The sequence below is a fragment of the Saccostrea echinata genome, unplaced genomic scaffold (assembly GCF_033153115.1).
Source record: "Saccostrea echinata isolate AGI-Se365-2 ecotype Australia unplaced genomic scaffold, CSIRO_AGI_Sech_v1 ptg000054l, whole genome shotgun sequence".
Lineage (NCBI taxonomy): Eukaryota > Metazoa > Mollusca > Bivalvia > Ostreida > Ostreidae > Saccostrea > Saccostrea echinata.
The window spans coordinates 57,820,935-57,848,375 of record NW_026889803.1 but is presented as its reverse complement, the minus strand read 5'-3'; the positions used below and the strand labels follow the sequence as shown (position 1 = coordinate 57,848,375).

Genomic DNA, 27,441 nt, shown 5'->3' with positions numbered 1-27,441 from the left:
CTATCTGCAGCGTAGCTTCAGCCATTTTGATTATCCTAAATGTCAGATTAGACTATATAGAGTACGCTGACATAGAAGACCCTATCGAAGACAACAAAAAGATCGCACAAATTCTCAAGAATTCGATTCAGGGGATGTGGCGAATCAGTTTTTATATTTTACTATTGCTGGTACTATCCTCGCCATTCTTCAGATGGTGAATATCGTTTACCAGATTGTTCAGAATCACCGCTTGGATCCTACCGAAGAAATTTCAAATCATCTGGACGAACGAACAGAGGTATTTTTGGTGACGACATTTTTTTAAATTTCCACAAAATTTTCTACTTTTGCGATACGAGAAAATTATTTGCTTGGAATGCGGACTCGAAGAAAATCAAACGATTTGTAAATGGATTAGTAGGTTGGTTAAGCAGCATTTGGCGCTTCATAACATATGTGAAAGTATCAGCAGGTAAATATGAAAGCTATGGTTGCTGCAAAAATCCTTGTCAGAAGTCTGCTGATGGCTGTGGAAACTGTATCAAAAAGTTCTGTACCGGTTTGCTAAAATGCCTTTGCCCCTGTTGCTTTTGTTGCTTCGAGTAAGTATATATTTGTTGAAATGTTGAACAAATAATTTTAAGAAAATTTATTAATTTTTTTAATAATGTTGGAAGATGTCCTAATTGCCATTTCAAGATAAAGCATTTGTCACTGCTTTTCTTTTATTTTTAGCTGCAAGACATTTTTCCCTGCTGTTACTGCACGCTCATTAGCAAAAAGGGAGTTGTTATACAGAATGCTGCTATAAAGGGGATAGTTGTAAAAGCAACTCCAATGAGCCGTCTATACTTGCCGACTTAGCGGCAATATCTACGGCCCTCTACACGTTCTTGTACACTGCAAGGGTGATGAAAAAATTCTGCAGTTTGTCAGGAATATACGAGATCTACAAAATTATTCCAATATTTATACACGATGTCATTATCAGTTGGCTTTGGAACATCATTTCTTAAGTATCAGAAACTTTGTTTTCAATAACTTCTAGTACAAAATGGATAAGGCTGAGGACCGATATAAGCCCGCTCCATAAGGATATGTTTTAAGTTCAATTACAGTATCTAATTTAATGCAAATCATTCTTGTTAATATAAAAAGGGGGAACCACGTGACTGTGTCTTAGAAAATATTTTGCGAGCCGCTGAGTAACAAAATTTCCTTAAATAAACAAAATAATGAAAATACACCATTTTACTTGCTTTTCAAATTCGCTTTTTGTTCGTAGATTAAAATGTTTCCATGAATTTATTGTGAATCAACTTGATGCTAGTTTTTTTAAAAGGAAGTGGTCTCTCTTTGTCCTATGTTTTGAATAAAAGCATATTGAAGTTTGAAGTTATTTGAGGCAAGGATTCAGATCTTATAATCACGCCAATACTGTATGTTTTCTCCATTTGGAAGATTTAATACTAGAACTTTTGAACAAAGGTATACAGGTATATAAACAGAACACAAAAGATTTTCCAAAGTCAATTCAGTGTTTTCATTTGATTTTTTTGTGTACAATATATTTAGTTCTGGCTTTTATGCAGGTAGTAACCATGCATTCAAATACATTGGTTTTATTTCAGTAGATACATGTATATATTATTCAGGAAAAGTATGTTTAAAGCCAAATTAGATATTTAAAAAAAATATCACTTTATAAGTTATCGGAAATAAGGTGACTTTTTAAAGTCCCTTTAGAAAGATTATAATATTTTTTGAATAATTTAAAGGCCTCTAAGACCTCTGAATGATCTCTCAAGCGGACGTTGATCTCATGAAATACGAAGATAACGAACAATAATCAATCTCAAAAGTGTAATGAAACAATATTTATTTTGTTGATGAAATATGTAGATAACGAACAACTTAAACAATACAATTTGGGAGCAGAGCAAACACGAGCCTCTAAAAACATCAGAGGTGGGATCAGGTGCTATGGAGGAGTGAGCATCCCCTGCCGACCAGTCACACCCGCTGTGTGCTCTTTGTTATGATCGGGAGAAAATGGGGAAAATCCGTTGACAATTCAGTGTGTACTTCATGGCCTAACAATCAGTATGAAAAACGTCAGTCAGCATTTGAGTTAATGATGGGTTGTATTTGCTGGCATGGTCATTGTATCGACCATGAAACTTGCGGAATGATGAATTCAAACGAGACTGTTGATATTCTTGTCTCATCAACTAGTTTAACAGTTACAAGTAAACGATTTTTCATCCTCTAATTCTAGACATATTCTATAATCAACCTGTATATTTTATCCATCTCCTAACCCTTTATAGTCGTCTCTACAGACAAATAAACTCGCTTGTTGTGAATTTGTTGTCGGATGGCATAAGGAGTTTATTGGTCTGGAGAGACTACTATAGAGGGTTAGGAGGTAGACAAAATATACAGGTTGGTTATAGAATTTGTCTGACGTAAATAAGTGTTGGAATTTATGGAGTTCCATTTGGACAATACTTCTAGTAGTGCTAAATCAGATGGAAAGACTGTTGGTGTTATGCGGAACCTGCTTTAAAATTATCGTCTCAGCTAGTTACTTTTCAATATTTAACTTTAAGTTACGATTTTATGCATGATTTTAAAGTGGTGATGGCTACTAATATGTTTAGGACTTACTATATTTAGAATTATTTGTTTTATACTTAGTCGTTTGCTAGGGGATTTAACACAAGCTAGATAAATATACAGTATTTCACTGAAGCTTTTGATTTTTTTTATTGTAGCCTGTCAACTATAGGTTTACTCCTCTTTTGCCTTTCATTCAACTGCTTTATCAGTCAAGGGCACAATGGAAACAAGTTACTGTAAAGTATTAAATGACATAATTTGGGTTATTTGCCCCTGATTTTGGTTTTTTAGCTCACCTGAGCAGAGGGCTCAAATGGGCATTTAAGACCACAATTTGTACTGCTTTCCTCATCTATTTGTCAACGTTTCACATTTTTAACTTTTGGTGAAGAACAACTTAGCCATTTTCAACCAAACTTACATCAAAGCATCCTTGGATAAAAGGAATTAAAATTTGGGGCTATCATCATCACTTCCAAAGGGATATATATATATATATATATATATATATATATATATATATATATATATATATATATATATATATATATATATATATATATATATATATATATATATATATATATAAAAGAATTTGTAAAAAATTAATGACATCTTCTAAAAATTTTCTTTAAGAATCATAGGGTCAAAAGAGTTGAAACTAGTGATGGGAAAGTGGAAAAAATCAGATTATAATCGGTTATAATCAAATTTTTTAACTTTAATGAAATAAATATAAAAAAGCTATAATTATTCAGATTTAAGTTCAGACTTTTACAAAAAATCATTTAAATATAACATTCAAAAATGTTTATTAATTTTTGGTTTAAGTCAGTGGATAGTATTATTTCTTTACTTTAAAAAAATCTCTAAAATATATTGAATGAGATTTTATACAATTATTATTATTATTTTTTTTAAATCTCATTATATATATTAAATGGGAATATTACTGATATTTGTCCCACCTTGCATTACATGTATTTATTTCTTGGAATTACAAGTTTTAAAAGCAGTTATCCAGAAATTGGACTTGTATTCCTGATTATACTTACGTTTACAGATGGCTTGTACTAAAAGGGCTTTCTCGTGTATAGTAAAACCTTGTAATATTTCAGTTTTCTGATATATATTCAATCATGGTGTAAAAATATCAATGTGACATGGATACATTCGATATTTTGAATATTCACAATTACTTAAAACTCTTTGCACTTGGATATGGTAATAAAGTATTGCAATATTATTTTATGTTCGTGATGTCGGTGACATTTATTTTGTATTCGATTAGTCACATCCAAGAGCTCCTAACGACCGACAATCAGCCCATCACTAGTTAAAACTTATTTGATTTCAAGCTTTACTTAATAGTGTAGAATGAAATAATTAATTGACAGGGTGGTGTGAGGCCACATCATGTGATCTAAGATTTACACAATAAATATATATGGAAAAATCTGCCTATGAAGAATAGCAGAACCATAGGGATTCGGGTGAGCCTTGTAGACTCTCGATTGATTTTAGCAATCTGTATGGGATAATGTGTGATAACTGTATATGTATGTATTGTTTAGGAAATTTATGCTCTTTTGATTCAATTTTGGCAGACATTTATTTTGATAAAGAAATGAAAGCTTCCATGTTTCAAAATTGTTACAGATTGCAGATCCAGTTCATTCCGTAATTGACCAAATCATTAATAAAGAAATGCAACTTCAAATGGTAGATGATTTTGATTTAGAAATTACACGTCAAAATGAATATTTAGGAGTTTTTGGGCTTTCCAGGCAACCTATCATAGGGGATGAAAATTGTTTATTTAGAGCAATAAGTTTATCATTGTTTGGAGATCAAGACCACCACCTCGAACTTAGAGAAACAGTTATCAATGAAATTCAACAAAATTTAAATGAATTTAGGATGTCTTTCTATCATGATAGTGATAATATGCCAATGACTGACCAAGACATTGAAATAGAATTAAATAATTTGAGGCAGTTTGGGACATATGCTGGTCAGGAATGCATTTTAGCTTTGTCAAGACACTTTCACATTAACATTTTGGTAACATTTGGTGGTGATATAGATAATCCAAATGTGGTCACTCATGAACACATCTTTGGTCAATCAGATTCGCAAATTCACCTGGTTTGGACAAGATTTGGGGGTGGGCATTATGATAGTGTTTTAGAAAATCCTGCATTGCATATTAATGAACAATCATAAAATGACTTATCTAAATCTAAACCATCTAGTAAATATGTATGGAAAGAAAATATGTATAGTACGAAATATGACTTGTATAATCTGGTAAATCAAAAGACACAGCAGTCAAGTGATTACATAAAAAATATACATTCTTATGGAAAAGAAAAAAAAAACATGAAGTCAGTGAAAAAAATCAGTGTAGTCAATGTAAAAAAAAATTCTATGATAGGTCAACTTTACTTAGACATAAAAAAAAAGTGCATGAAAAAGAGAGTAAAAATCATGAAAATTGGGAGTCATGTTTTGTACCATCATGTGATTTAGATTTTTTTCATATCTAGAACTTTTGAACATTTGATCAATGCGCACAGTGCCGATATTGAAATTGAAAATTTGGAATTTGAGAATATGGGGGCTTTTGATAAATTTAAGGAGGAGGAATCGTTACAAAAAAAATACAAGGTTTGTTTTACACAGATCAATTAAAACAAATAAAGATGGCAGCAAAAATTTCATTTTAGTTTGTCATAGAGATGGTAAAAAAAGATGCATAGATAAAACTGGAAAAAGAAGAAATAACAAGAAAGGTTCGTGTAAAATAGAAGGTCTTTGTCAAGAATATCGGTTTCTGTTGGGATAGAAGGAACTGTCAAAGTAAAGTATATCAAATTGCATTCCCACTCCCTAGATTTTGGTCAAAGTAAATTTCTTCCCATTCCCGAAAATATAAAAAGTGAAATAAGTACAATGTTGGCCTTGGAAATTCCTATTAGTAATATTCTGGATAAAATAAGAGAAAATTTTTGTGATAGGGATAATCGTGAGGACATGAAAGGAATTTATCATTATCACTTAATTGGTAGGAAGACAATTCACAATATTAAACAGAAAATAGTCGAGTCTTCGGTCATTAAGCACATTGATGATGCCACATCAACATTTTTGCGTGTAGAATCTCTTAGGAAAGAAAAATTTGATCCAGTTTTAATTTATAAACAACAAGATGTAGTGGACCAAACATTAGGACTTGATAAAGGGGATTTCATGTTGGCAATTATGACAAAACAACAACTAACCATGTATGAAAAATTTGCCCCCATTATTCTTTGTATGGATTCGACCCACAAAACCAATATTTACTCTTTTAAATTAGTAACACTGTTAGTTCCAGATGAATTTAGAAATGGTTATCCCGTGGCATTTTGTATTTCAAACAAAGAAGATGAGAAAGCAATTAGCATTTTTCTTCAGTCAGTAAAAAGCAGATCACCTCAGACAAAAGTAAAAATTATAATGACCGATGACGATAATTCAGGGTGGAATGCAGCTCAAAAGGTATATGGGCCTGATTTAAAACAATTTCTATGTATTTGGCATGTTCATAGAAATTGGAGGCGAAGAATCCAGCAACACATCAAAGAAAGTCAACTTCAAACTGAGATTTATTTCCTATTATGTTCAGCTTTACAAACTAAATCAGAAAATTATTTTAATCAATATATAGAAGGTTTAGTTAGGAAGTTAGGGGAGGTCAGCCCATCTTTTTTGAAATATTTTCAGGATTTTTATCTTTGTAGAAAGGAAAAGTGGGCTATGTGTTTTCGAACTGCAGAATACTACAATTAGACACAAATGTGTTTCTTGAAAGCTTGCACAATCAGTTGAAAAATATTTCTTTTGAAGGAAAACGAAATCGCAGAGTTTTTGTTTGTTTGTTTGAATGTTGTTTAACGTCCCTCTCGAGAATTTTTCACTCATATGGAGACGCCACCACTTGCCGGTGGAGAGCTGCAAATTTTGTCCTATACTCGGCACTTAAGGCCATTGAGCAGTGAGGGATCTTTTTCGTGCCAGCACCTACTGCGACACGGGACCTCGGTTTATACGGTCTCATCGGAAGGACCGGTCTCCACGTCCCACAGTGGGATTCGAACCCGCGACGTAAGGATCAACTCCTTACTTCGCGACTCTAGAGCGAACGCTCTAACCACTGCGCCACGCGGGCGACAAATCGTAGAGTAGGTGTCTTTGTAGAAACATTACTCCAGATTGAAAATAATCTCTTTTTCAAACATTTCACGAAGAAAACCTACAATTTACCATCAAAAGAAGATATTAAAGTTAATGACCGTCATGAAAATAGTTACAGCATTTCAGATTCAGATGTTTCACAAGTAAATGAAAAAACTTTTAATGATAATCTCAAAAAACGTATTTATACAATAGAAATTCATTTCCAAACCTGCCCAGAATCACAATGTGCAGTCAAATGCAAGAAAATTCCATGCATAAATTTATGTCACCATCTCTTAACGTGCAACTGTCCTGACTATAATCAAGGAAACATATGCAAGCACACTCATAAAGTATTTGGTATCATTAATAAAAATAAAGATACAGACATAGAAGGTCATCAGATACCAACTAGTAATGTCCCAGATAAGGTCCAAATTGTTAGTTCATCAATTACCTCACAATCCAAAATGACCAAAATCAAAGAAATTCAAGACAAAGATAATATCAGATCAGGTCCAAAATGACAAATCTGTTCAAGATCATAGGCTAAACAATGTGCTTCTTGCTTTGAACCATATCATATCTGCAAATGAGGGTTGCAAAAAATATCAAAGTCATTCCTCCAGTTCTCAAAAACTGAAAAAATAACATTAAATGCCATTAATGAGAAACAACCAAGATTTAGGCGTACAGAAAAAACAGTTGGTAGAAAAAGAAAAGCACCTTTACGAAAAACATCGGAGGGTGAGAAAATAAAACTTTTAGAAAATTTGCAAGAAAACCAGGATTTTGAAGGTGAAAACTCCATCTCTGATATGCAGAACTCAGATTCTGATCAAACGTCAAGTAGAAATAACGAACAAGGTACAACTTTTACAAACATCTGAGTTAGGACCATCTGTTGCCCCATATCCTCCACTAAGACTAGTTCATCCTTCTCAGCCAGCAAACTTACCCATACAAACAACTGAACCCTTATTCAATGTTTTTCAACAACAAGGTCTACCCTCTTCATACAGAATACCCCCATCTTTGTATGGTAGAAGAATAACAGTTATCCAAAATAACAGAAAACAAGATATAATAATTCATGTTCCATCAGAAAAACCCGATGAAAGTATTTGAGTGTATTACTTGTTTTGCTTTTTTTTTTTTTTACCATAAACAACCAATTTGCATAAGATTTGCACTATCACGCAACTTGTATAGAAAATTCTACCTAACTGACAAACTTGCATAGGTGTGTAAACCTCCTCTTTTTCCATACTTTACAGTTTTCAAAGATATCCTTTGCAATTCAGAAATGCAGATCTGTTGGGTCATTATTTCATGGTTGTATGTTAATTACAAATTGGAAAAGGGTTATGATTTTTTCAATTCATTTTAAGTTTTAAAAGTTAGGATTTAGGTTATTACGTTTTGGACATATCTAGTTCACAGCTGTAACTGGCATAAAGTCAGTCCAGTAGCAGGTTGGCAATGGTAGATGGGCATTTCCAGCTTTGCCCTAGGCCAGTGTCCAGTTGCAGTTTGTCAGCTATCTAAAAGCAGAATATTGGGATGGGAGCAGGTGTGTAATTATAGGAGAGAATTTAACTAAGTAACATATTTATCTTGTTTATGATGGCTTTTATTTCCATTTTAATTTTTAAAAGTTAGGATTTAGGTTATTACGTTTTGGACATATCTAGTTCACAGCTGTAACTGGCATAAAGTCAGTCCAGTAGCAGGTTGGCAATGGTAGATGGGCATTTCCAGCTTTGCCCTAGGCCAGTGTCTAGTTGCAGTTTGTCAGCTATCTAAAAGCAGAATATTGGGATGGGAACAGGTGTGTAAGAGAGTGTCTAGTGGTAGTTTGTTAGGTCAGCAGTTAACTGCTAGCAGCATATTAGGAACATTACTCAGATTTTTATTTTTGTAAGACTGGTCAGCATTTCAGATCTGTGACTAAGTTATACACCACAGTCAGTCTGACTAAAGCCAGCCCCTACTATTTCACTTCATTCGTAGAACGAATGGAAATAGTAGGGGCTGGCTTTAGTCAGACTGACACCACAGTAACGGAAACATGATTACAGATACATATCTTCATCAAATCATCTACCTTAAGTTGTAAATTAGCATTTCATTATGTAGGAGAATAAGTATAAAGATGATTGTTACTTGCAGTTTTATTATTATTACACATTTCCTTGAGAGTTTTAAGGAGTATCAACTCATATTCATTGATTATATATACAGCTTAATTTGGATAAATTTAAAATTATAAAATACAAATTTATAATAATTCATTTATTTAAAAGAATCATAAAATAATTTGAGTTCTTACTCCTTGTTTTGTTATTGTTACCAAGATATATTCTTTACTTGTTCTTCAGGCCCATTTTGAAGTTTAACTGAAATTGAATGCTTGATAATTTAGTTAAAGAGCATTTTCCATATCATGAGATAAGTCACTGAAAACATAATCTTTTATCTAATGATTTTCTGTTAAAATGATAACATAATTTTCTTTAAACAAGAATCATGATTTTTATTAGCTCACCTCAACGAAGTTGGGGGAGCTTATGTAATACCCGCGGCGTCGGCGTCCCAGGTTCAATTTTTTGGACCAGTTCTCTTTTTAAGTACTTCTATGCCCTATATTAATCAGAGATGCATGGAGGATGCATCTAATGTGTTTCATTGTACCAGTCAAGGTTTCAGATGCTGCAATTTCAGCTGAAGAATGACCAGGTCAATGTTTTTGGAGCAGGTTAAAGTTTTTGGAGCGGGTTAAAGTTTTTGAAGCATTTCTCATTTCAAAGTAGCTATAGGCCCTTTAATATTGACCAGACTTGCATGGATGATACATCTAAGGATGCACACTACTGTACTTGCTTCGGATGCTGGATCTGACCTACATTTTCCGGATGAGTGACCAGGTTAAAGTTTTTGGAGCAGATCTCATTTCCAAGTATCTATAAGCCCTATATTGACCAAACTTGCATGGATGATACACCTAAGGATGCACACTACTGGACTTGCTTCGGATGCTGGATCTGGCCCTTATTTTCCGGATGAGTGACCAGGTTAAAGTTTTTTGAGCAGATCTCATTTCCAAGTAACTATAAGGCCTATCTGAACCATACTTGCATGCATGAAGCATCAAGGGACGAACACTCTCAAACTTGCTTCAGATGACTGGATTTTCTGGATGAGTGAATAGTTTAAAGTGTTTAGATAAGTCCATTCCCAAGTAACTGCAAGCCCCTTCGGATCAAAATTGCATAAATGTTCCATCTAGGGATGTACACTTTTACATTATTGCTTTAGTTTGGAACTTTGCCTTACTTAAAGACAACATTCATTGCGGTGAGCTCTGTAATCTCTGATTACCTATGTTTTACTTTTAAAATAAATGACATTGATATTTATTATTTTTTTTTGATTTTTGAACCCCCCCCCCCCCCAAAAAAAAAGAAAGAAAAAAAAAGAAAACAAAAACAAAAACAACAAACCAAACAAAGCTAACGCTGTCAAAATATACTTTACCCAATAATATTTAAAAAATAGAGGGTTAGTTCCAGTATGTCAATATCATACATCTTTATCAAAAAGAGCATGATATTTTTCCAAATGCATTGGTTTTCCTTAGCGTTAGTTTTGTTTTATTTTATGGGCCGAAACTTTCCTGGTGGTTTTAAAATTTAAGTGAAAAAATTTTGTTTTGGTAAAAATTTAAAGTAATATTAAGTGATTCTTTTTATACACCAGGAAGGTATCAGGGAAATACATATCAATTTTACTTTAAACTTCATCAGATTGATCTCTTCCCTGACTGATGAGGCCCAGAGAGACAATCTGATGAATTGAACAAATATGTGGCAGTCAGGCAGATTCATTTGCTGGTAACCAGATACATGTTGCATGCCATGGTTGGTAAAGCACCTGATTACTTATTAATCGGGAGGGGGGGGGGGTGGCTGGGTTCAAATTCTGGTTGTCAAGTCTGTCACATTTTCTCCTTTATTGTTACATATGCAAAGTATGCTGTGTATTTGTTTAAAAACCACAACTGTTTGTGTCAATTCTTTTATGTAGATTTCTTCTGGCTACTTAGAGTACATTATGAGGTCCAATTCAGTGCTTAGTCCATTGTATGGTGATATATTGTACGAGTTGTAGTCAGTCCTTCAGCTTGCGGAAGAGATAACTGGTGGCATGCAGTGTGAATGACAAACCCCTCAAAGAACAGTCATATTGTACATGTTGTGCATTTAAATCGGTTAGGCCATTCCAAGTTTTTTTCTATGTTTAGCGTCTGCATGCGAAAAAACAAACAAAATCAGGAAAACTAAAATTGATTATTCTGGTTGAGATCTTTGAATTCTTTCATTTTCTGCAATGATTTGTCTATACTATAATATGTAATATTAGGTATGTTTTAAGCATTTAACATGTTTAATACCGTGATTTTGCTAAAATTTAGGACTTTCTATGAGAAAAATAAATTTATGAAATCAAATCCTTTGAATGACATCCTTTTTATGACTATAAAATCTGTATTTTAATTTTTTGATCTTTGTGTTTTTTACGGATGGGTAGGTAGGTTTTTGAAGGATGGGTGGAAGCTAAACATAGAAAAAACTTGGAATGGCCTTATCATAAATTCAACATAAAGTATAAATAAAATTAAAATTTATTACTCTGTATCAAAAAAGTCATATTTGCATATGCAATAATTGAAGCCAGTCAGGACAACACACCTTTTCTGTTTTCTTCAATATTCTTTAGGCAGGGAAAAACAATAAGGACACTGTTTTTTTCATCTGTGAGGTTAATTATCCCATTCAGACATTGTGACGATGATATACCTCGTGAAAGTTGATGACATCTAAGGTGTTTGCACATGGACCAGAGACTTTGCTGAACATAGATTCCTTAAACATAAAACATAACAAAATTTAATAAAAAAAAATTATTTATTAAACATTTGTATAGTAAGAATTTTAATATAAAATGCCAAGATTCATGGAAATTTATTTCTGAATATAAATTCATTTATGAAGAACATTTTGGTTAAATTTAATGGTACGCAGTAAAACAAGCTTATATCACAGTGATTTTCATTCCCCATGACTTTAAAATAAATTGTCCATCCCTGGCACTTCATGATAAGCGTGTTTTATAAGCGTGTTTTACTGTAGTTAGCTTTTAACATGTACAGAAACAAGATGTATCACAAAATTGCAGGGTTGTCTCTAAGAATTGCAATAGTACAGGATATTAAGAAAGTACAAGGGGTCTGGGATTCTTCCCCTATCATGGTGTAGAGGGGTAACAACAGGATAACTAAGGGATTACGTCATTATACATGGGGAAATTAACCGACCCCCAGGTTTCACTACAGACAACCCTGAAGCAGTATAAATGTACATTAAAATGCACTGAATGAATTATGCCAGTCACATCTGCATGCTTGTGTACTATTTTTAATATTGTTTATTAGTACATACTTAATCTCCTAAAACTCACGGAGGATTTCAACCAAAAAAAAATTATCTTGGCAAGATCAAAGCAAGGACATGAAGGAGGTAAATTTCTTTTTATTAAGAAATAAGGTATCATTTTTGCGTTTTATTGGGATGTAAATAGACTAAATACGGGTTAGCCACATGATCAAATTCCATAAAGCCCAAAGGGGGTTTTAACTTCAGCATATGAGGTAATTTTGATACACTGCATAGTTAGGGCTGATTAATAAATTTGCCAAAAATATACACAATAACAATATCATATGCTAAATGGTTTATTGATGAGGATATACCCCTGTTTCAAATTTCCTTTTCTAATTTAACACTGTTATGGTCATAGATAACAAGATAACAAGAGGATGACCTATTAATTTTGGAAATGAATATTTCCTAGGAAGTGCTGAAAATAAGGCCTAGATAAATAAATTGTGTGTTTCCGGTTCCCCGACCGACCCTAAAATATATGAGCCGACCCTGAAAAATTTATCCGCCGATATCTTTCCGGAAGTAAACAATTCCATTTTCACTATTAGAAATCTTAATCTTGATCACTTCGGTGTTTGAGAAAATGCATATCCTATACACATTAAACAGAAATGTCATTAGTAAGCCGCCCTTTTGGGAAAAAGAAATGAACTCTTTGTTTTTCTCATTTTGTTTATTGTCAAAGTACCTTCACTGTACTTGGTCTTTTATTTACTAGCATACCACATACAAATAACGATTTTAGAAAGAACAAGAACAAGAATTTACTACACAAATATGATGATTAATTTAATAAAAATCAAATTGCATTATATACCCCATCACATGACCGGCTGTCACCAAAATGTAACATGTAAACCTATTCGGTTCTACAAGGGACAAGAATTATATATTTTAGGAACGACTCGGTATATTCCTTATAATTTAATTTTAAAATCATTAAACAACTGTGGGTGTAGAATTGCATTGCTTTTTATTAGTTCAACGGAAGTGAGGGGATCTAGAAACTGATACAAAGGCCTAGCAGCCATGTTGTTGTTAACATGTTGTAAGATCGAGTTAATGTTTGAAGTTAAAGGTTAGAGTTATTTTCCCCAAGGGCTGGAAAAGAGAGGATTGCATGGATACATATGATTCAGCTGGTGGTCGGGGGAGGAGAGGGGGCGTGTCCCTATACAAAACCAGGTTATACAGATTTAATCTGTGTTCCTTTTTGGATATTAACAGATCAGAGGCTAGAATACAACCAAAAATAAATTATATATATATTTCCCTTGTTCTATCTAGTTAAAATTGATTTGAACTATGTACAACAATCAAAATGGTATGCCGTGGTTCTTGAGCAAGGTAACCTGCACGGTGTTCCTGAAACAACCAGAGTTCATATTGTTTTGTGAAGCACCAGGTTCTTTCACCCATATTCAGGATTACTTTTCCCCCAGTAACTCACCACCTCTAGACTGCTCTCTTTACATTAGTGCTTTACTTCCAACCTTTGCTCCCTCCGGTAAATTTCTTTAAGAGAGTGGTTTTATGTTATTACCTCTCGTCTTCTACAACTTCTTTCTTCTTTTTTTTTAACTGATTCAGTCGGAAAGGCTTAGCAGCTGCCAGCATCTCCTTTTCATACATTTGGCTCAGTCTACCTTCCAAAGGGTTGATCAGCTCTTCGGTCGAGTCTAGTATTTAAATATCCCCTCAGATCCAGAAATTGTACACTGTATTCTATAGTGTAAATTATACACTGTAAAAATGTGTTTAGAATCCAAACACTTTTCTATACACTTTGTTGTCACCTCCTTTTTTATATGTTTAATTCCTAAACATGTAAAAATTCTAAACATGTATGAGAAGGTGTTTAGAATTTAAACACTTGAGTGGAAATTAAACATGTCTAAATACATAAACACGAGTGTTTAAATTCTAAACACATTATTGTTTAATAGCTAAACACATCATAAATATCATTTGTACCTGCAGAAAAACAATACACTCTCGTAAATTTAGGCGCATAAAGCCACTTACTTAATTTACACAAATAAAGTAGGTCCTAGAACTCAATAGACTGATTAGCCTTAACAAATTAAATCAGAATGGCACATAATCTATAACGTACACATAGAAACAAACTTTTTATCTTCAAAATTATAAAGAAAGTAAATCAGCCGACAATTTAATATCAAAACTTTTCTGAATATTTCAAAAAGGCTTTATTAAAGAATTTTTTAGTTAAAATAACAAAATGTATATTTTTATATATACGAGGGTTGTTCGGAAAGTTAGTGGACTAGCGCCATAAAATTAAAACCGCGTAAGATACATCAATGACTTTTTTAACATTTAATTAGCATCATGCGGACATTGAAAAACAATGACGTCATGAAACTAAATGGCGACAGCGCCGGGTGATCATATTATGTCTCTTTTATATTATGATAATTTGGTAAATATTCAAAGTATCGAGCTAAAAATTTCAACATTTCTTTAACTTTTGTTGTTTTATGTTCATTAAAAATTTTGAGCATAGGCTACATAGTATTAATTTTATCACATCAGTCAACGAACTTTTCGAACAACCCTCGTAATTTATACTACTATATTAAAATAATAGACTCGAATTTTTGGCCTTTAATACCGATAAATCGGATGAGTACTGTCTTTTGTTTGATATATTTTAAACATCATTGGTACTTGAAGATTACCAATTTGTTTTTATTTTTTCTCAATTAAGCTTCGCTAATTAATAATCAACGAAAATTCCTCAAAAAATTCCGGAAATCATCTGGATTTTTTGGATTTTACAATCTTGCGCGTGCGCATTACATTCACGCTAAATCAATCTCCCTTGCAGAGTTGTCGTTCGTTTCTCTCTCATACACGAATGTATGAGCCGTTGGTGGAGAGTGTGTTCAAATCAGAGAAGACAAAAGTAAATACTAAGTAGATATATATTTGTTATTGTATAATTTCTCTAATAAGAAATCAGTAATATATATGAACAGAATATATAGCAAATTTCCAATGAAAATTTACACGTATTTGTCATAGGGGGTCGGACCCGGGGGGGGGGGGCAAGGGGGGCTTAGCCCCCTCCCCTTTTTTTGCAAAGATAGACATAATATAGGCATTGAAAATTGGGGCTTACCTTTTTTCGTTGGTTTAGCCCCCCCCCAACTTTCAAATAGCCACCCCACTTTCAATTTGCTTCTGACGCCTATGTTTAGCCGGGTTCATTGCTCGTAGAGCAATAGCCGGCTTATGTTACGGTGTTCAACCGGAAATGCTGCTTCCTCACCGCCAAATCAAATACGAGTAAGAATATAGTACGTATGCTCAACCACCTTTGAGGCAATACAAACACTAAATTAAACAAATTTAACTTAACTAATTAAGAATTTCTCTTAATAAAACAAAACAAAACATTAATGGTAATATACTCTCTCCATTCTTCTTCGATTAATTATTTGTTAGAAATATGCAAAAGGTTTTCACCAGGTCTCCTTGTCTGCGTCACATTCTATAAATAAAGGTTGTGTTACCAGGCTAACACTAATGCGGGGAGCACGTGACCCGATGTACACCTTGATGCAAAACTCCCCGCTGAGGACTCATCTGTACATAAACGTTTGACCTTCCGCATCAATGTTCATTTACTTATGTAAGTGGTATAAGACCGGAAACAATAAAAAAAATGTTAAATTCAAACTACGTTTTATTTATTGTTTTTAAACATTTTTAATTTACACTATATGCAATATATTTTTGTGTTACATATTCTTCCAGTGTCTGAACTTGTTGTTGTTTATCTGTTATTACAATGTACATGTATGTTTCATGTGAAACAGTCTTTGTTCACTATTCTGTAAATGAACCCGGCTCTCTGTACTTCTGAGTACTTTGATTGTATTATCGTAATCGTTTCTGAGTTTATATCCATACAAATGTGATATTGTGGCCACGTGGGTAATCATTCGCCATCTCGGAGACACATTTATTATATGTTATTTATATCTCTGGCCATCTCAACGAAGGCAAAAAGCTCATGATCGTAGGAGCAACATTAATGTAACTACCCGATTTATTTTATCCCTCCTTTCTTTTATGCTTTTTTGAGGGGAACTGAAAGGGGGGGTGTTACAACTCCAGTTAGAATCACATCTTACTGAAGTAGGCATTCTTTTTCCGCTAAAAATTACAATAATAACTACTATATAAAAATTATAGACTCGAATTTTTGGCCTTTAATACCGATAAATCGGAAGAATACTGTCTTTTGTTTTATAAATTTTAAACATCATTGGTACTTGAAGATTACCAATTTGTTTTTATTTTTTCTCAATTAAGCTTCTATTTTTATTACTTTTTCTATGTACTAATTCAAGGATATTACATTAATTTTTATCAAAACAGACAGTCTTTTACAGATTATATACCTGTCTATTACCTGTGTATATATAAAGTATATGTATTAGCCGTGCTTAACTCTTTTATTGTTGAGGTCATATTTTGAACAAGTTGAGACCTGCAATGTTAAAATTGTTACAAAAATTTTTACACCTTTACTTTAATAACTGATTGTGTAAAAATACCAGCTTAGCACATTTCTTCATTTCATTACTTTGCTTGATATGTATCAGCAGTGTGCTCAACTCTTTGCTGTTGTCACATTTTCAATGAACATCCATAATTTCTTTTATTAAATTTGTTTGGAAGGGTGAAATTTATGTAAGCTCCGGCGTGATTCGAACTCAAGACTTGATTTATAGCTAACTGGTGGTCAAACCCATTCTGCGCTACGCCGTTACGCAACAATTGAAAAAAAAAGACAAAACAAAACAAAACAAACACCAAAACAAAAACAAAAAAAAAACCAAAAAAAAAAAACCAGAATTATATTCACATTCATTGTTTATTTAAAAAATACCTTACAATATGAATGTGTCGATGTATCTATTTTGTAAATGTCCGATATGCACATGGATGCATTCATAACAATGTCAACCCGTGCACGCACGGGTTAAAGTCTAGTTATAATTAATTACAATTTGAATCGGCTGCAGAGTTTCCTCATGTCAGTCACAAAAATATCAAATTTGATTAACATTCAGCAAGTCCCAAAGCACCATATAGTATCACGTACATTTTATTTATATTATATTTATTTATATCCCTTCAATAACTGCCAGTAAGAAATCCATTTTGAATGCACATCATTATTTTAAGGTATTCAAAGTTGTCGAATTAACTCAGTAGTCTTCACGAAACTAAGTTTGTAAGTGCTTATTATGGAACAACTGCACTTGAAGATGACGCCAGGTACTCTGATTCATGTATTTTTGCTTTGAGTTCGATCTGGACTACTTATTTAACTTGTAGGAAAGAAGAAAGGCAGATTAAAGTAAAAGTATGTTACTTAGTGAAACTTTACATTACTTTGATAAATATAATTGTTACCAATATAGATTTTTTTTTCATGAAACTTAATATTTACTCCTCTCCGTCAAGTCTATAAACGAATTCAAGATATCCCAAGTCAACTTTGTGTACGTTGCTCATCGTGGTTAATTAATGTAAAAAAAGAAAACAACTGCAGTAATATTAGATGCCTTTCCAATGTATTTCACTATTCTTTCATGGTAATCCTTTGGGTTGTCAGTAACTCTCTTTGATGCATTTGTGATTTTCTTTGTTTCAATAGCCGCTCAAATATATGTGTCATTTCCGGGAAGATAACTCTGCACTTTACAGTATTTACGTGCTTAATTTCTAAACGCGTTTATCTATAAAACATGTTTAGATATAAGTGTTTAGCTGTTAAACATAATTCTATACACATTTAGATCTAAACATGTTCTGGAAGTGTTTATTTCCTAAACACAATATTTACAGTGATATACCCGGTATATGAAAGCTATTCTGCAAATAAAAAAAAATAAATGACAACAAAATCATTTCATGGTAATGTTATTTCAAAACAAATATAAGTTAGTATACTTGTAACAGGCATCAATCTTTGGTCATAGTTTGAAATATTTAATCACAAATGCTTCATATCTGCTTTTATGCAAAATATTAGATATGAAAACAACTCTTTCGGATCGCTTCGTGTTGACATGTATGTTCATGTAATATCTACAAATGGATCCTTTTTTTTTTGCATTTATATGGAATAATTATAAACCCCAGACTTTCGATATTTTGCCGTTTGTAGTGCAGGGTATTAATTTTAGGATGTTACAAATACTTTTAACATTGAACAAAATATAAATAAAATGCAGAGCGAACACAGAACGTGAAACGTACGAACCCCAGATAGCATTTGTTGGCATGTGGGCCTTGACTCAGACTTCAAAACTAATTCTCGACTAGTTATACCTTTACAGTAAATTCACCTCTTAGTGAAAGTTGACTCAGCAAAATGCGCAATCTGTTTAATTTTTATAAGGTGATCACTCTACCTATATACCCGATTTCACGGATTCAATGGTACACAATATCGGGGACTATTCTCACGGCTAATACCCGATCTCGAGTATTCTCTCAAACCTATTATAAAAGGGAGGGAACTTTTGATTTGGGTTCGGCAAGAATCTGGGTGCAATGGAGAAGTGAAAATTTCATCGATGCGACATGTGTTATCTTAGCATTCTCTTGATAAATCAAATTATTCTTTATAGAGCTGTTTTCTTTTCTTTTTTGGGGGGGAGGGGGGGCTAAAATATGCCTTGAAAATGACTAGATGAGCCAGTCATTTTGTCCAAAACGTTACATATTTGCTGTCTCTGGGTTATTGACCCACGATTTTAAAATATTGTTTATGTATATTTTAACTCATAGAAATAACCAAACATGTGTTTAAAAAAATATAGAGAGACAAGTCCCGAGACAATAAAGAATGTTACTCCCCCCCCCCCCCCAATACAAAATTACATTGTGTAAATGTTTTGCTAAATTGTCAATTTCAAACTGAATGTGTGCATGTAGTCACGATAGCACAGTGATTTGTGTCTCTACAGTGGGGAAAATGATCAGTTTCGGTTTCGGTTGTTAAACAAACAATCTTATCGATTCTGCTGCAACGAGATCAAAAGCAATTCTTCCGATCCACTAAAATTTAATATAATTGCATTTAAATTGACCTATTGTCAGTTACACATAGCTGTTTATTGATTTTGTAAAATGCTATATGTTTTCGAAACTGTTAAGACCTGATTATTACTTCTTTTTACAAGGTAAAAAGGTTTCCTATCTATGTAGCTTTTGTTAAGATCAGCCAACCAAATCATCTGCTTGATTCGGTCATGTAATTTGATCTGAAAGATATCTTTGGTAAATGAGCATTGATAAACCCTGATTACGAAGTATACGTCGCAAGAGACAAGACAAAGCATTTGAGAAAGGCAAAGGAAAGAAAACACTGAAAAGTGGTATATGCGTATGGGAACTCTCGTAGACATACAGTAAACATAGAAACTGGATACAGGAACTCTGAATTAAAAATGGACGAGAGGAAACATGAAAGAAATGAGATGCATTCCGGCACTAACAATCACTTTCCAACTGAAAATGTTCCACCAAACTACTCACTGCCTGGATATGTTCCACATAGTCTTCCATCCACAGAATTAAATCGTCCTCCAGTGAACATGCAAATGACTCGCAGAGATCGAGGTATAGGTCGAACGCTTGTGCGTGCTATAGAAGATATTGATGGGAACGAGAATAACTCTACTCTTCCGTATGGACAACGACTAAACCAGATCGGTCATAATCAGGAACAAGAAGAAAATGATGAGCAACCACCAAAGCCAAGAAATATATGGTGGTATACTATCTGCCGCATAGTTTCAGCCATTTTGATTATCCTAAATGTCACATTCGATTGGATACAGTACGCTGACTTGAAAGAACCTATCGAAGACAACAAAAAAGATTGCACAAATTCTCAAGAATTCGATTCAGGGGATGTGGCGAATCAGTTTTTATATTTTACTATTGCTGGTACTATCCTCGCCATTCTTCAGATGGTGAATATCGTTTACCAGATTGTTCAGAATCACCGCTTGGATCCTACTGAAGAAATTTCAAATCATCTGGACGAACGAACAGAGGTATTTTTGGTGACGACATTTATTGAAATTCCACAAAATTTTCTACTTTTTCGATACGAAAATATTATTTGCTTGGAATGCGAAGTAAAATGGGACTCGAAGAATATCAAACGATTTGTAAATGGATTGGTAGCTTGGTTAAGCAGCATTTGGCGCTTCATAACACACATAAAAGTATCAGCAGGGAAAAATGAAAGCGACGGTTGCTGCAAAAATCCTTGTCAGAAGTGTGCTGATGGCTGTGAAGACTGCATCCGAAAGTTCTGCACCGGTTTGCTAAAATGCCTTTGCCCCTGTTGCTGTTGTTTCTTCGAGTAAGTATATATTTGTTGGAATGTTGAACAAATAGTTTTAAGAAAATTTATTACAATTTTTTAAAAATGTTGGAAGATGTCCTTTTTGCCATCTCAAGATAAAACATACCGTATGTCACTGCTTTTATTCTATTTTTAGCTGCAAGACATTCTTTCCTTGCTTTTGTTGCACGCTTATTTGGAAAAAAGGAAGTTGTTATACAGAATGCTGCTGTAAAGGGGATAGTTGTAAAAGCAACTCCAACGAGCCGTCTATACTTGCCGACCTAGCGGCAATACCTACGGCCCTCTACACGTTCTTGTACACTGCAAGGGCAATGAAAAAATTCTGCAGTTTGTCAGGAATATACGACATCTACAAAATTATTCCAGTATTTATAAACGATGTCATTATCAGTTGGCTTTGGAACATAATTTTCTGAGTGTCAGAAACTTTGTTTTCAGTAAGTTTTAGTACAAAATGGATAAGGCCGCAGACCGATAGAAGCCCGCTCCATAAGGATATGGTTTATGTTCAATTACAATGTCTAATATAATTTTATGCATATCATTCTTGTTAATATAAAAAGGGGGAACCACGTGACTGTGTCTTAGAAAATATTTTGCGAGCCGCTGAGTAACAAAATTTCCTTAAATAAACAAAATAATGAAAATTCACCATTTTACTTGCTTTTCAAATTTGCTTTTTGTTTATAGATTAAAATGTTTCCTTGAATTTATTGTGAATCAACTTAATGCTAGTTTTTTTTAAAGGAAGGGGTCTCCCTTTGTCCTAGGTTTTGAAAAAAAGCATATTGAATTTTGAATATACTTGAGGCAAGGATTCAGATCTTATAATCACGCCAATACTATATGTTTTCTCCATTTTGAAGATTTAATAATAGAACTTTTGAACAAAGGTATAGAGGTATATAAACAGAATACAAAAGATTTTCCAAAGTCAATTCAGTTTTTTCATTTGATTTTTTTGTGTACAATATATTTATTTCTGGCTTTTATGCAGGTAGTAGATACATGTATATTTCATTCAGGAAAAGTATGTTAAAAGCCAAATAGATATTTTTAAAAACATCACTTTAGAAGTTATCCAAAATAAGGTGACCTTGAAAAGTCCCTTTAGGAAGATTACAATAATTGTTTTTGATAATAATTTGAGGTCTCTAAGATCTCTGAATGTGTGTATTTTAAACGAAAAAAAAAACGAAATAGGCTCGGGAATTTGAAGGCACAAAAGTTGTGAACATATTTGTTTGTTTGTGAGCACCGATGTTCATACTGTGTCTTTAAACGTTTGACCGTTACATAGTAAGCATGGCTAGCCAGTTAAATCAGTCAAAAAAGAGAGGGCTTGATGATATGGACACTCATACTGGCGATGGAGAAATTTTAAAAGAAACTGGAGACTTTCATACGAGAGATGTTATGCATGGTATAAATAATATTCAAAACACTCTGGCCAACCTGTTACTAAGGATAGATGGGCAAGGTCGCCATCTTGATGAAGTCACAAAGGATATCAGAGGAAAATATGGTATTCAGGAGAGTTTAGAAAGTGTACAAGAACAAGCGAACGATACGATATATATAACCACCGAGCTGCATGAAAAACAGAAGATGAAAGAGAACTTAGCCGAATGAAGGATTACATAGTTCGACTGGAGTATTGTGTAAAGACTCAAAGTGAGCAGATTATAGAGCTTGAAACTAGAGCAATGGAAGATAATATCATAGTGAGTGAAGTAGATGAAAAGGCGCCCGAGATTAAAAATCCAGAAAACCTTGCCAAGATCATTAGTAACGTGTTCACTGCAGAGATGGAGATACCAGCAGAGACTGTGGATAACATACAGATCTATAAATTGTTCAGAATTGGTGAGTACGATAAACAACGAAAATATCCTAGGCCAATTTGTGTTCAATTTGCGAACAAATCACACAAAGATATTGTAATGAGGCACACCAAAATTCTTAAGGATAAGCAGTCACCAATAAGAGTGTCCCAACATCAACCGGAAGAAATCAGAGAAAAAAAGGAATCACCTATATGACAGAAACAATACGTGGACCATAACATAGAGACCGTGTTGAAGGGTCAAAAGCTCATTTTCACACAAAGCAAATCTGTGTTTAGAGATAAAATTGGTAGCCGACCTATGGCCGATGAGATCATCATTGGAGAAGAGGTAAAGATCGCGATCAGTACGGGGAAGACCACAGAGGACAATGGAAACCGGTTTGCTGCCCACTCGACGCCAGTAGACTCCTATAAACAGGTTAGGCGATCGCTTGTGGAAGTTATGCGCACAGAAAACACTGCCAGTGCAAGTCACAATATATATGCGTTCCGGTTTTTCACTAGTGATAGAACAACGCATGAGGGATCTGAAGATGACTGCGAACACGGAGCCGGGAGAATGTTACTCAAAGCACTAGCTGATAATGATATAAATAACGCACTGGTGGTCATCTTGCGGTGGTATGGTAGTAAAATCGGACCCAGACGTTTCACACATATCAACGAGGTTGGGTTAAGTGCAGCAAGAAATATGCCAGTACCCGTCTGACGCTATAAATCAAAATCATGAACAGTCACAGGTTAAACATATATTATTATCCCATGTTCACCCCTTTATCCCGTGGATATGACTCATTGGATATTTTTTTCATATTCCAGAGCTAAGTGCAGTTGTGACGTCACAATGGTTTTTGCGTTAGAGTGATGAAGTAAAATAAAGTGGAGTCGTGTATAAAACAGTGTAAAACATTGGTTGTGAAGTATTAAACATGGGATAAAAATAATCTCCCATGATTTGTAGTTGGATATGACTTTTATCCAACTCGTTGTGTGTTTTTATCACCTCGCCAAGGCTCGGGGATAAAAAAAAACACACAACTCGTTGGATAAAGATCATATCCACCTACAAATCATGGGAGATCCTATATATAGTAACACACAGTTAGCAGTTGTGTACATTTTTTTTACTTTCATGGTAAATTTGAATTGCCTAAAATATTTATTTTAGTAGTTTTTCATAGGGTTATATTCATGCTGCAAGTATATATTTATTTAAGTTCGTGTTTGATATTTTCCGGAATTTGCTAGTTTATACATCGCAATTTTTGATTTTTTTTTTTTTTGAAGTCTTGATTTCCGGTGTAGAAATCTTGCAGCATGGATCGTGTTTACTTTTAAGTTTTGATCAATTTTCTACCTTATCACTCAATTCAGGGCGGATCTATGTGCATAATTTCAATTTTAATCTAGTGTATAGTATGAAAATATGGTATGGATAAATATTTTTTGTAATTATATTGTAGACATATTCCGTTAATAGATATAACAATCATGGTAACTGCAACAAACTGGAAAAAGGAAAGGAATTGAGTATATAGGTTTCCTCCCAATTGAAACTACTTTTCTATAATTTTAACAATTCCTTTTTTAAAGTTAGCATAAAGTTAGGTTTTTGGTAAACTTTGCATATTTTTGAAATGACAGTAGGCGTGTTTGAGCTCAAATACTTCTTTGTATTGTACATAGATTTGAACTTTTTTATCAACTCTTTTTTTTCTTGCTGTTGGGGAACAGTAAACTTTGTTAAGCATCCACTTTGGAATGGATGACAATCCACATGAAAACTTCCTAAAAATACTTACATTAAATTGCCAAGGATTAGGGGATATGAATAAAAGAAGGGATGTCATCAAAATTTTAAAAGGAAAAAAATTAAATGTGTATTTTCTTCAAGATACACACTTTGTTGAAGAAGATGAAAGCATAATTAAAATATTATGGGGATATAAGGCTTTCTTTAGTTCGTACAAATCAAATTCACGAGGAGTAGCTATCCTCATTAATAATAATTGTGATATGACATTAGTGAATGAATATAAAGATTACAATGCCAATTATCTCATTCTATATGTAACCATAGACAATCTTCCTTTTTTGTTAGTAAATATATATGGACCAAATTTAGACACACCAACCTTTCATACAAATCTTTTAAACATGATTCAAGATTACTACTCATCACATTATGTGATTATAGGTGGTAATTTTAATTTGATATTAGATAAGGATCTGGATTCTATGAATTATAAAAACCTAAATAACCCTAAATCAAGAACGGAAGTCTTGAAGATGATGGAGACACTAAATTTAAAAGATATTTTCCGTGAAAATAGTCCAAATTTAAAAAGATTTACCTGGAGAAGAAAAAAATCCAATAAAACAGGCAAGACTTAATTATTTCCTAATATCAGAATCATTACTCAATTTGGTAAGAGATCTGTTTGACTCTGAAGGAAAATTTGTAAGCCTTGAGTACCTCACAAATCTTAATGTAAAAACAAATTTTGTAGAATATGCAGGTTTAAAAGTAGCTGTTTTAAAAATACTGAAAACTATTGATATTGAAAAAAGAGAAACAGGACCTTTTATCCCTAATTCACTTTATATTTTTTATAAAAGTACAAAAGGCTGTAAAGACATGTATAATATACTCATTAAGAAGAAAAAGGAAGCAATTAAGGCACTAGAAAAATGGGAAAATAATGGAATATTTTTTGGCGATATAGACGGGAACAAAATATTTGAACTTCCTTTTAAAGTAACAAAAGAAGCAAAATTTCAGTGGATGCAATTTTTAATTCTGCATAGGATTATCGCAACAAATTTATACCTTTATAAACTCAAACTAATTGATTCACCTGTATGTTCCTTCTGTAAACAAGATGTCGAAACGATTGAACATTTATTTTTCGAGTGTTTCTGCGTCAAAAAAATATAGTGTCACATTGAGGAATGGTTTATAAATAAGTTTCATTTTACCATTAATTTTGATAGAAAGGATATACTTTTTGGCAAATTCAACAACAAAAACATGTTTAGACTACACAATATATTAATACTTACTGTGAAGCAATTTATTTTTGCTAGTAGGTTTAAAAATGTGCCTAAACTAAGCATCTCAATGCTAGAAAAAATATTGTGGATAGAATATTAGTTGAAAAAGTTATACTTTTAAGAAACTGTAAATTTTCAGCATATGAAAAATATTGGAAAACTATTTGTGATATGATATTATGTATTTGTTTTTCTCAAGTTTATATAGAAATGTACAAGTATGTTAAAATATACTTAACACTGTTCCCCACCTCACTTTTTTGCACCCTTTCACCCCCTTTTTCCTTTCTTTAATTTTATTTCTGTATATAAAGCTTTCACAGTGAAGATTCATATAAATGTACAATATGTCATATACAATTTTAGTTTGATTTTGAAATGCAACATATATTTACTATAAGAAAATGTATTTAATATGAAGTATCAGGAAGTAGAAATGAAAGTATGTATTGAATGTTAACTAATATATTGTATAGTCTGTATATGTGAAAGCACAAATAAAATCTATGAATTAAATAAAAAAGAAAGATCTCTGAATGATCTCTCAAGCAGACGTTGATCTCATGAAATATGAAGATAACGAACAGTAATCAACTTCAAAGTTGATTTAAACAATACAATTCAGGAGCAGAGCAAACATGAGTCTCTAAAAACATCAGAGGTGGAATCAGGTGCTATGGAGGAGTGAGCATCCCCTGCCGACCAGTCACACCCGCTGTGTGCTCCTTGTTATGATCGGGAAAAAATGGGGGGACAATCCGTAGACAATTCATTGTGTACATCATGGCCTAACAATTAGTATGAAAAACGTCAGTCAGCATTTGACTTAATGATGGGTTGTATTTGCTGGCATGGTCATTGTATCGACCATAAAACTTGCAAAATAATGACTTCAAACGAGACTGTTGATATCATTGTTTCATCAACTTGTTTGTCAATAGCATGCCCCATTTTAAAAATTGTTCGTACTTAGAGCATGTGTTTGCGAATCGAATCAACTGAGAGACATAAACCCCATATGCAGGTGATAAGGGTTTATTTCTGCATAAGTAAGGTAAATTGACGATTGAAAAGTTGAAGTCATCACTTTTATCATAAAGCTTTGTTGTTAGGTTATTAACGTCTTTTTCTAGTAAAATGTCCAAAGATGAAAAAAGGTGTGTCATATTCTGTGGTATCTTTTATTTCAATTTCACTGGGATATATCGAAAAATGGGATATATCGAGTCGACATATGAATTGAAGTAACTATTGTTAACTGATAATACGTCGTCAATATATCGAAATTTCGAGTTGAAGGCCACAGCAAGTTTTTTCTTCTTTTCCTGTAGAAGTTTTTAAATAAATTCTGCTTCATATAAATACAATAATAGGTCTGCTAATAACGGGGCGCAATTGGTACCCATGGGATTTCCAACAGATTGTTAAAAGATTTGGTCTCCAGAAACTACATAGATAATGTCAATCAGAAACTCAAGCATCTTTTTAATCTCTTTAAAACTGATGCAGTCTACAGTAAACTTAAGGCTATATACATGGGGTAATCTCTCGCTCCTTTTCCTTTTCTCTTTCTGACATCTACTTTGGGCAAACATTAAAATGGAATTGTAAGATTTTTTTTAAAAAAATGATTTACTTTTTAGAATTCATACCGTGTAATTCAGAATGACAGCCCTCCCAGTAACATAAATAAATCGGTTTATCGGTTTTTGATTTCCCTGAACTCTGTGGCCATGACTACTGAAAAAAAATTATATTTTTGTGAAATTCATTGAAAC

The 27,441-nt window shown here is 33.2% G+C and overlaps 1 pseudogene; it reads left to right on the top strand.

Moving 5' to 3' along the window:
* Positions 1-22,176: 22,176 nt before the first annotated feature.
* LOC133205523 (protein IMPACT-B-like) lies at positions 22,177-23,318 on the top strand (annotated as a pseudogene).
* Positions 23,319-27,441: the final 4,123 nt, after the last annotated feature.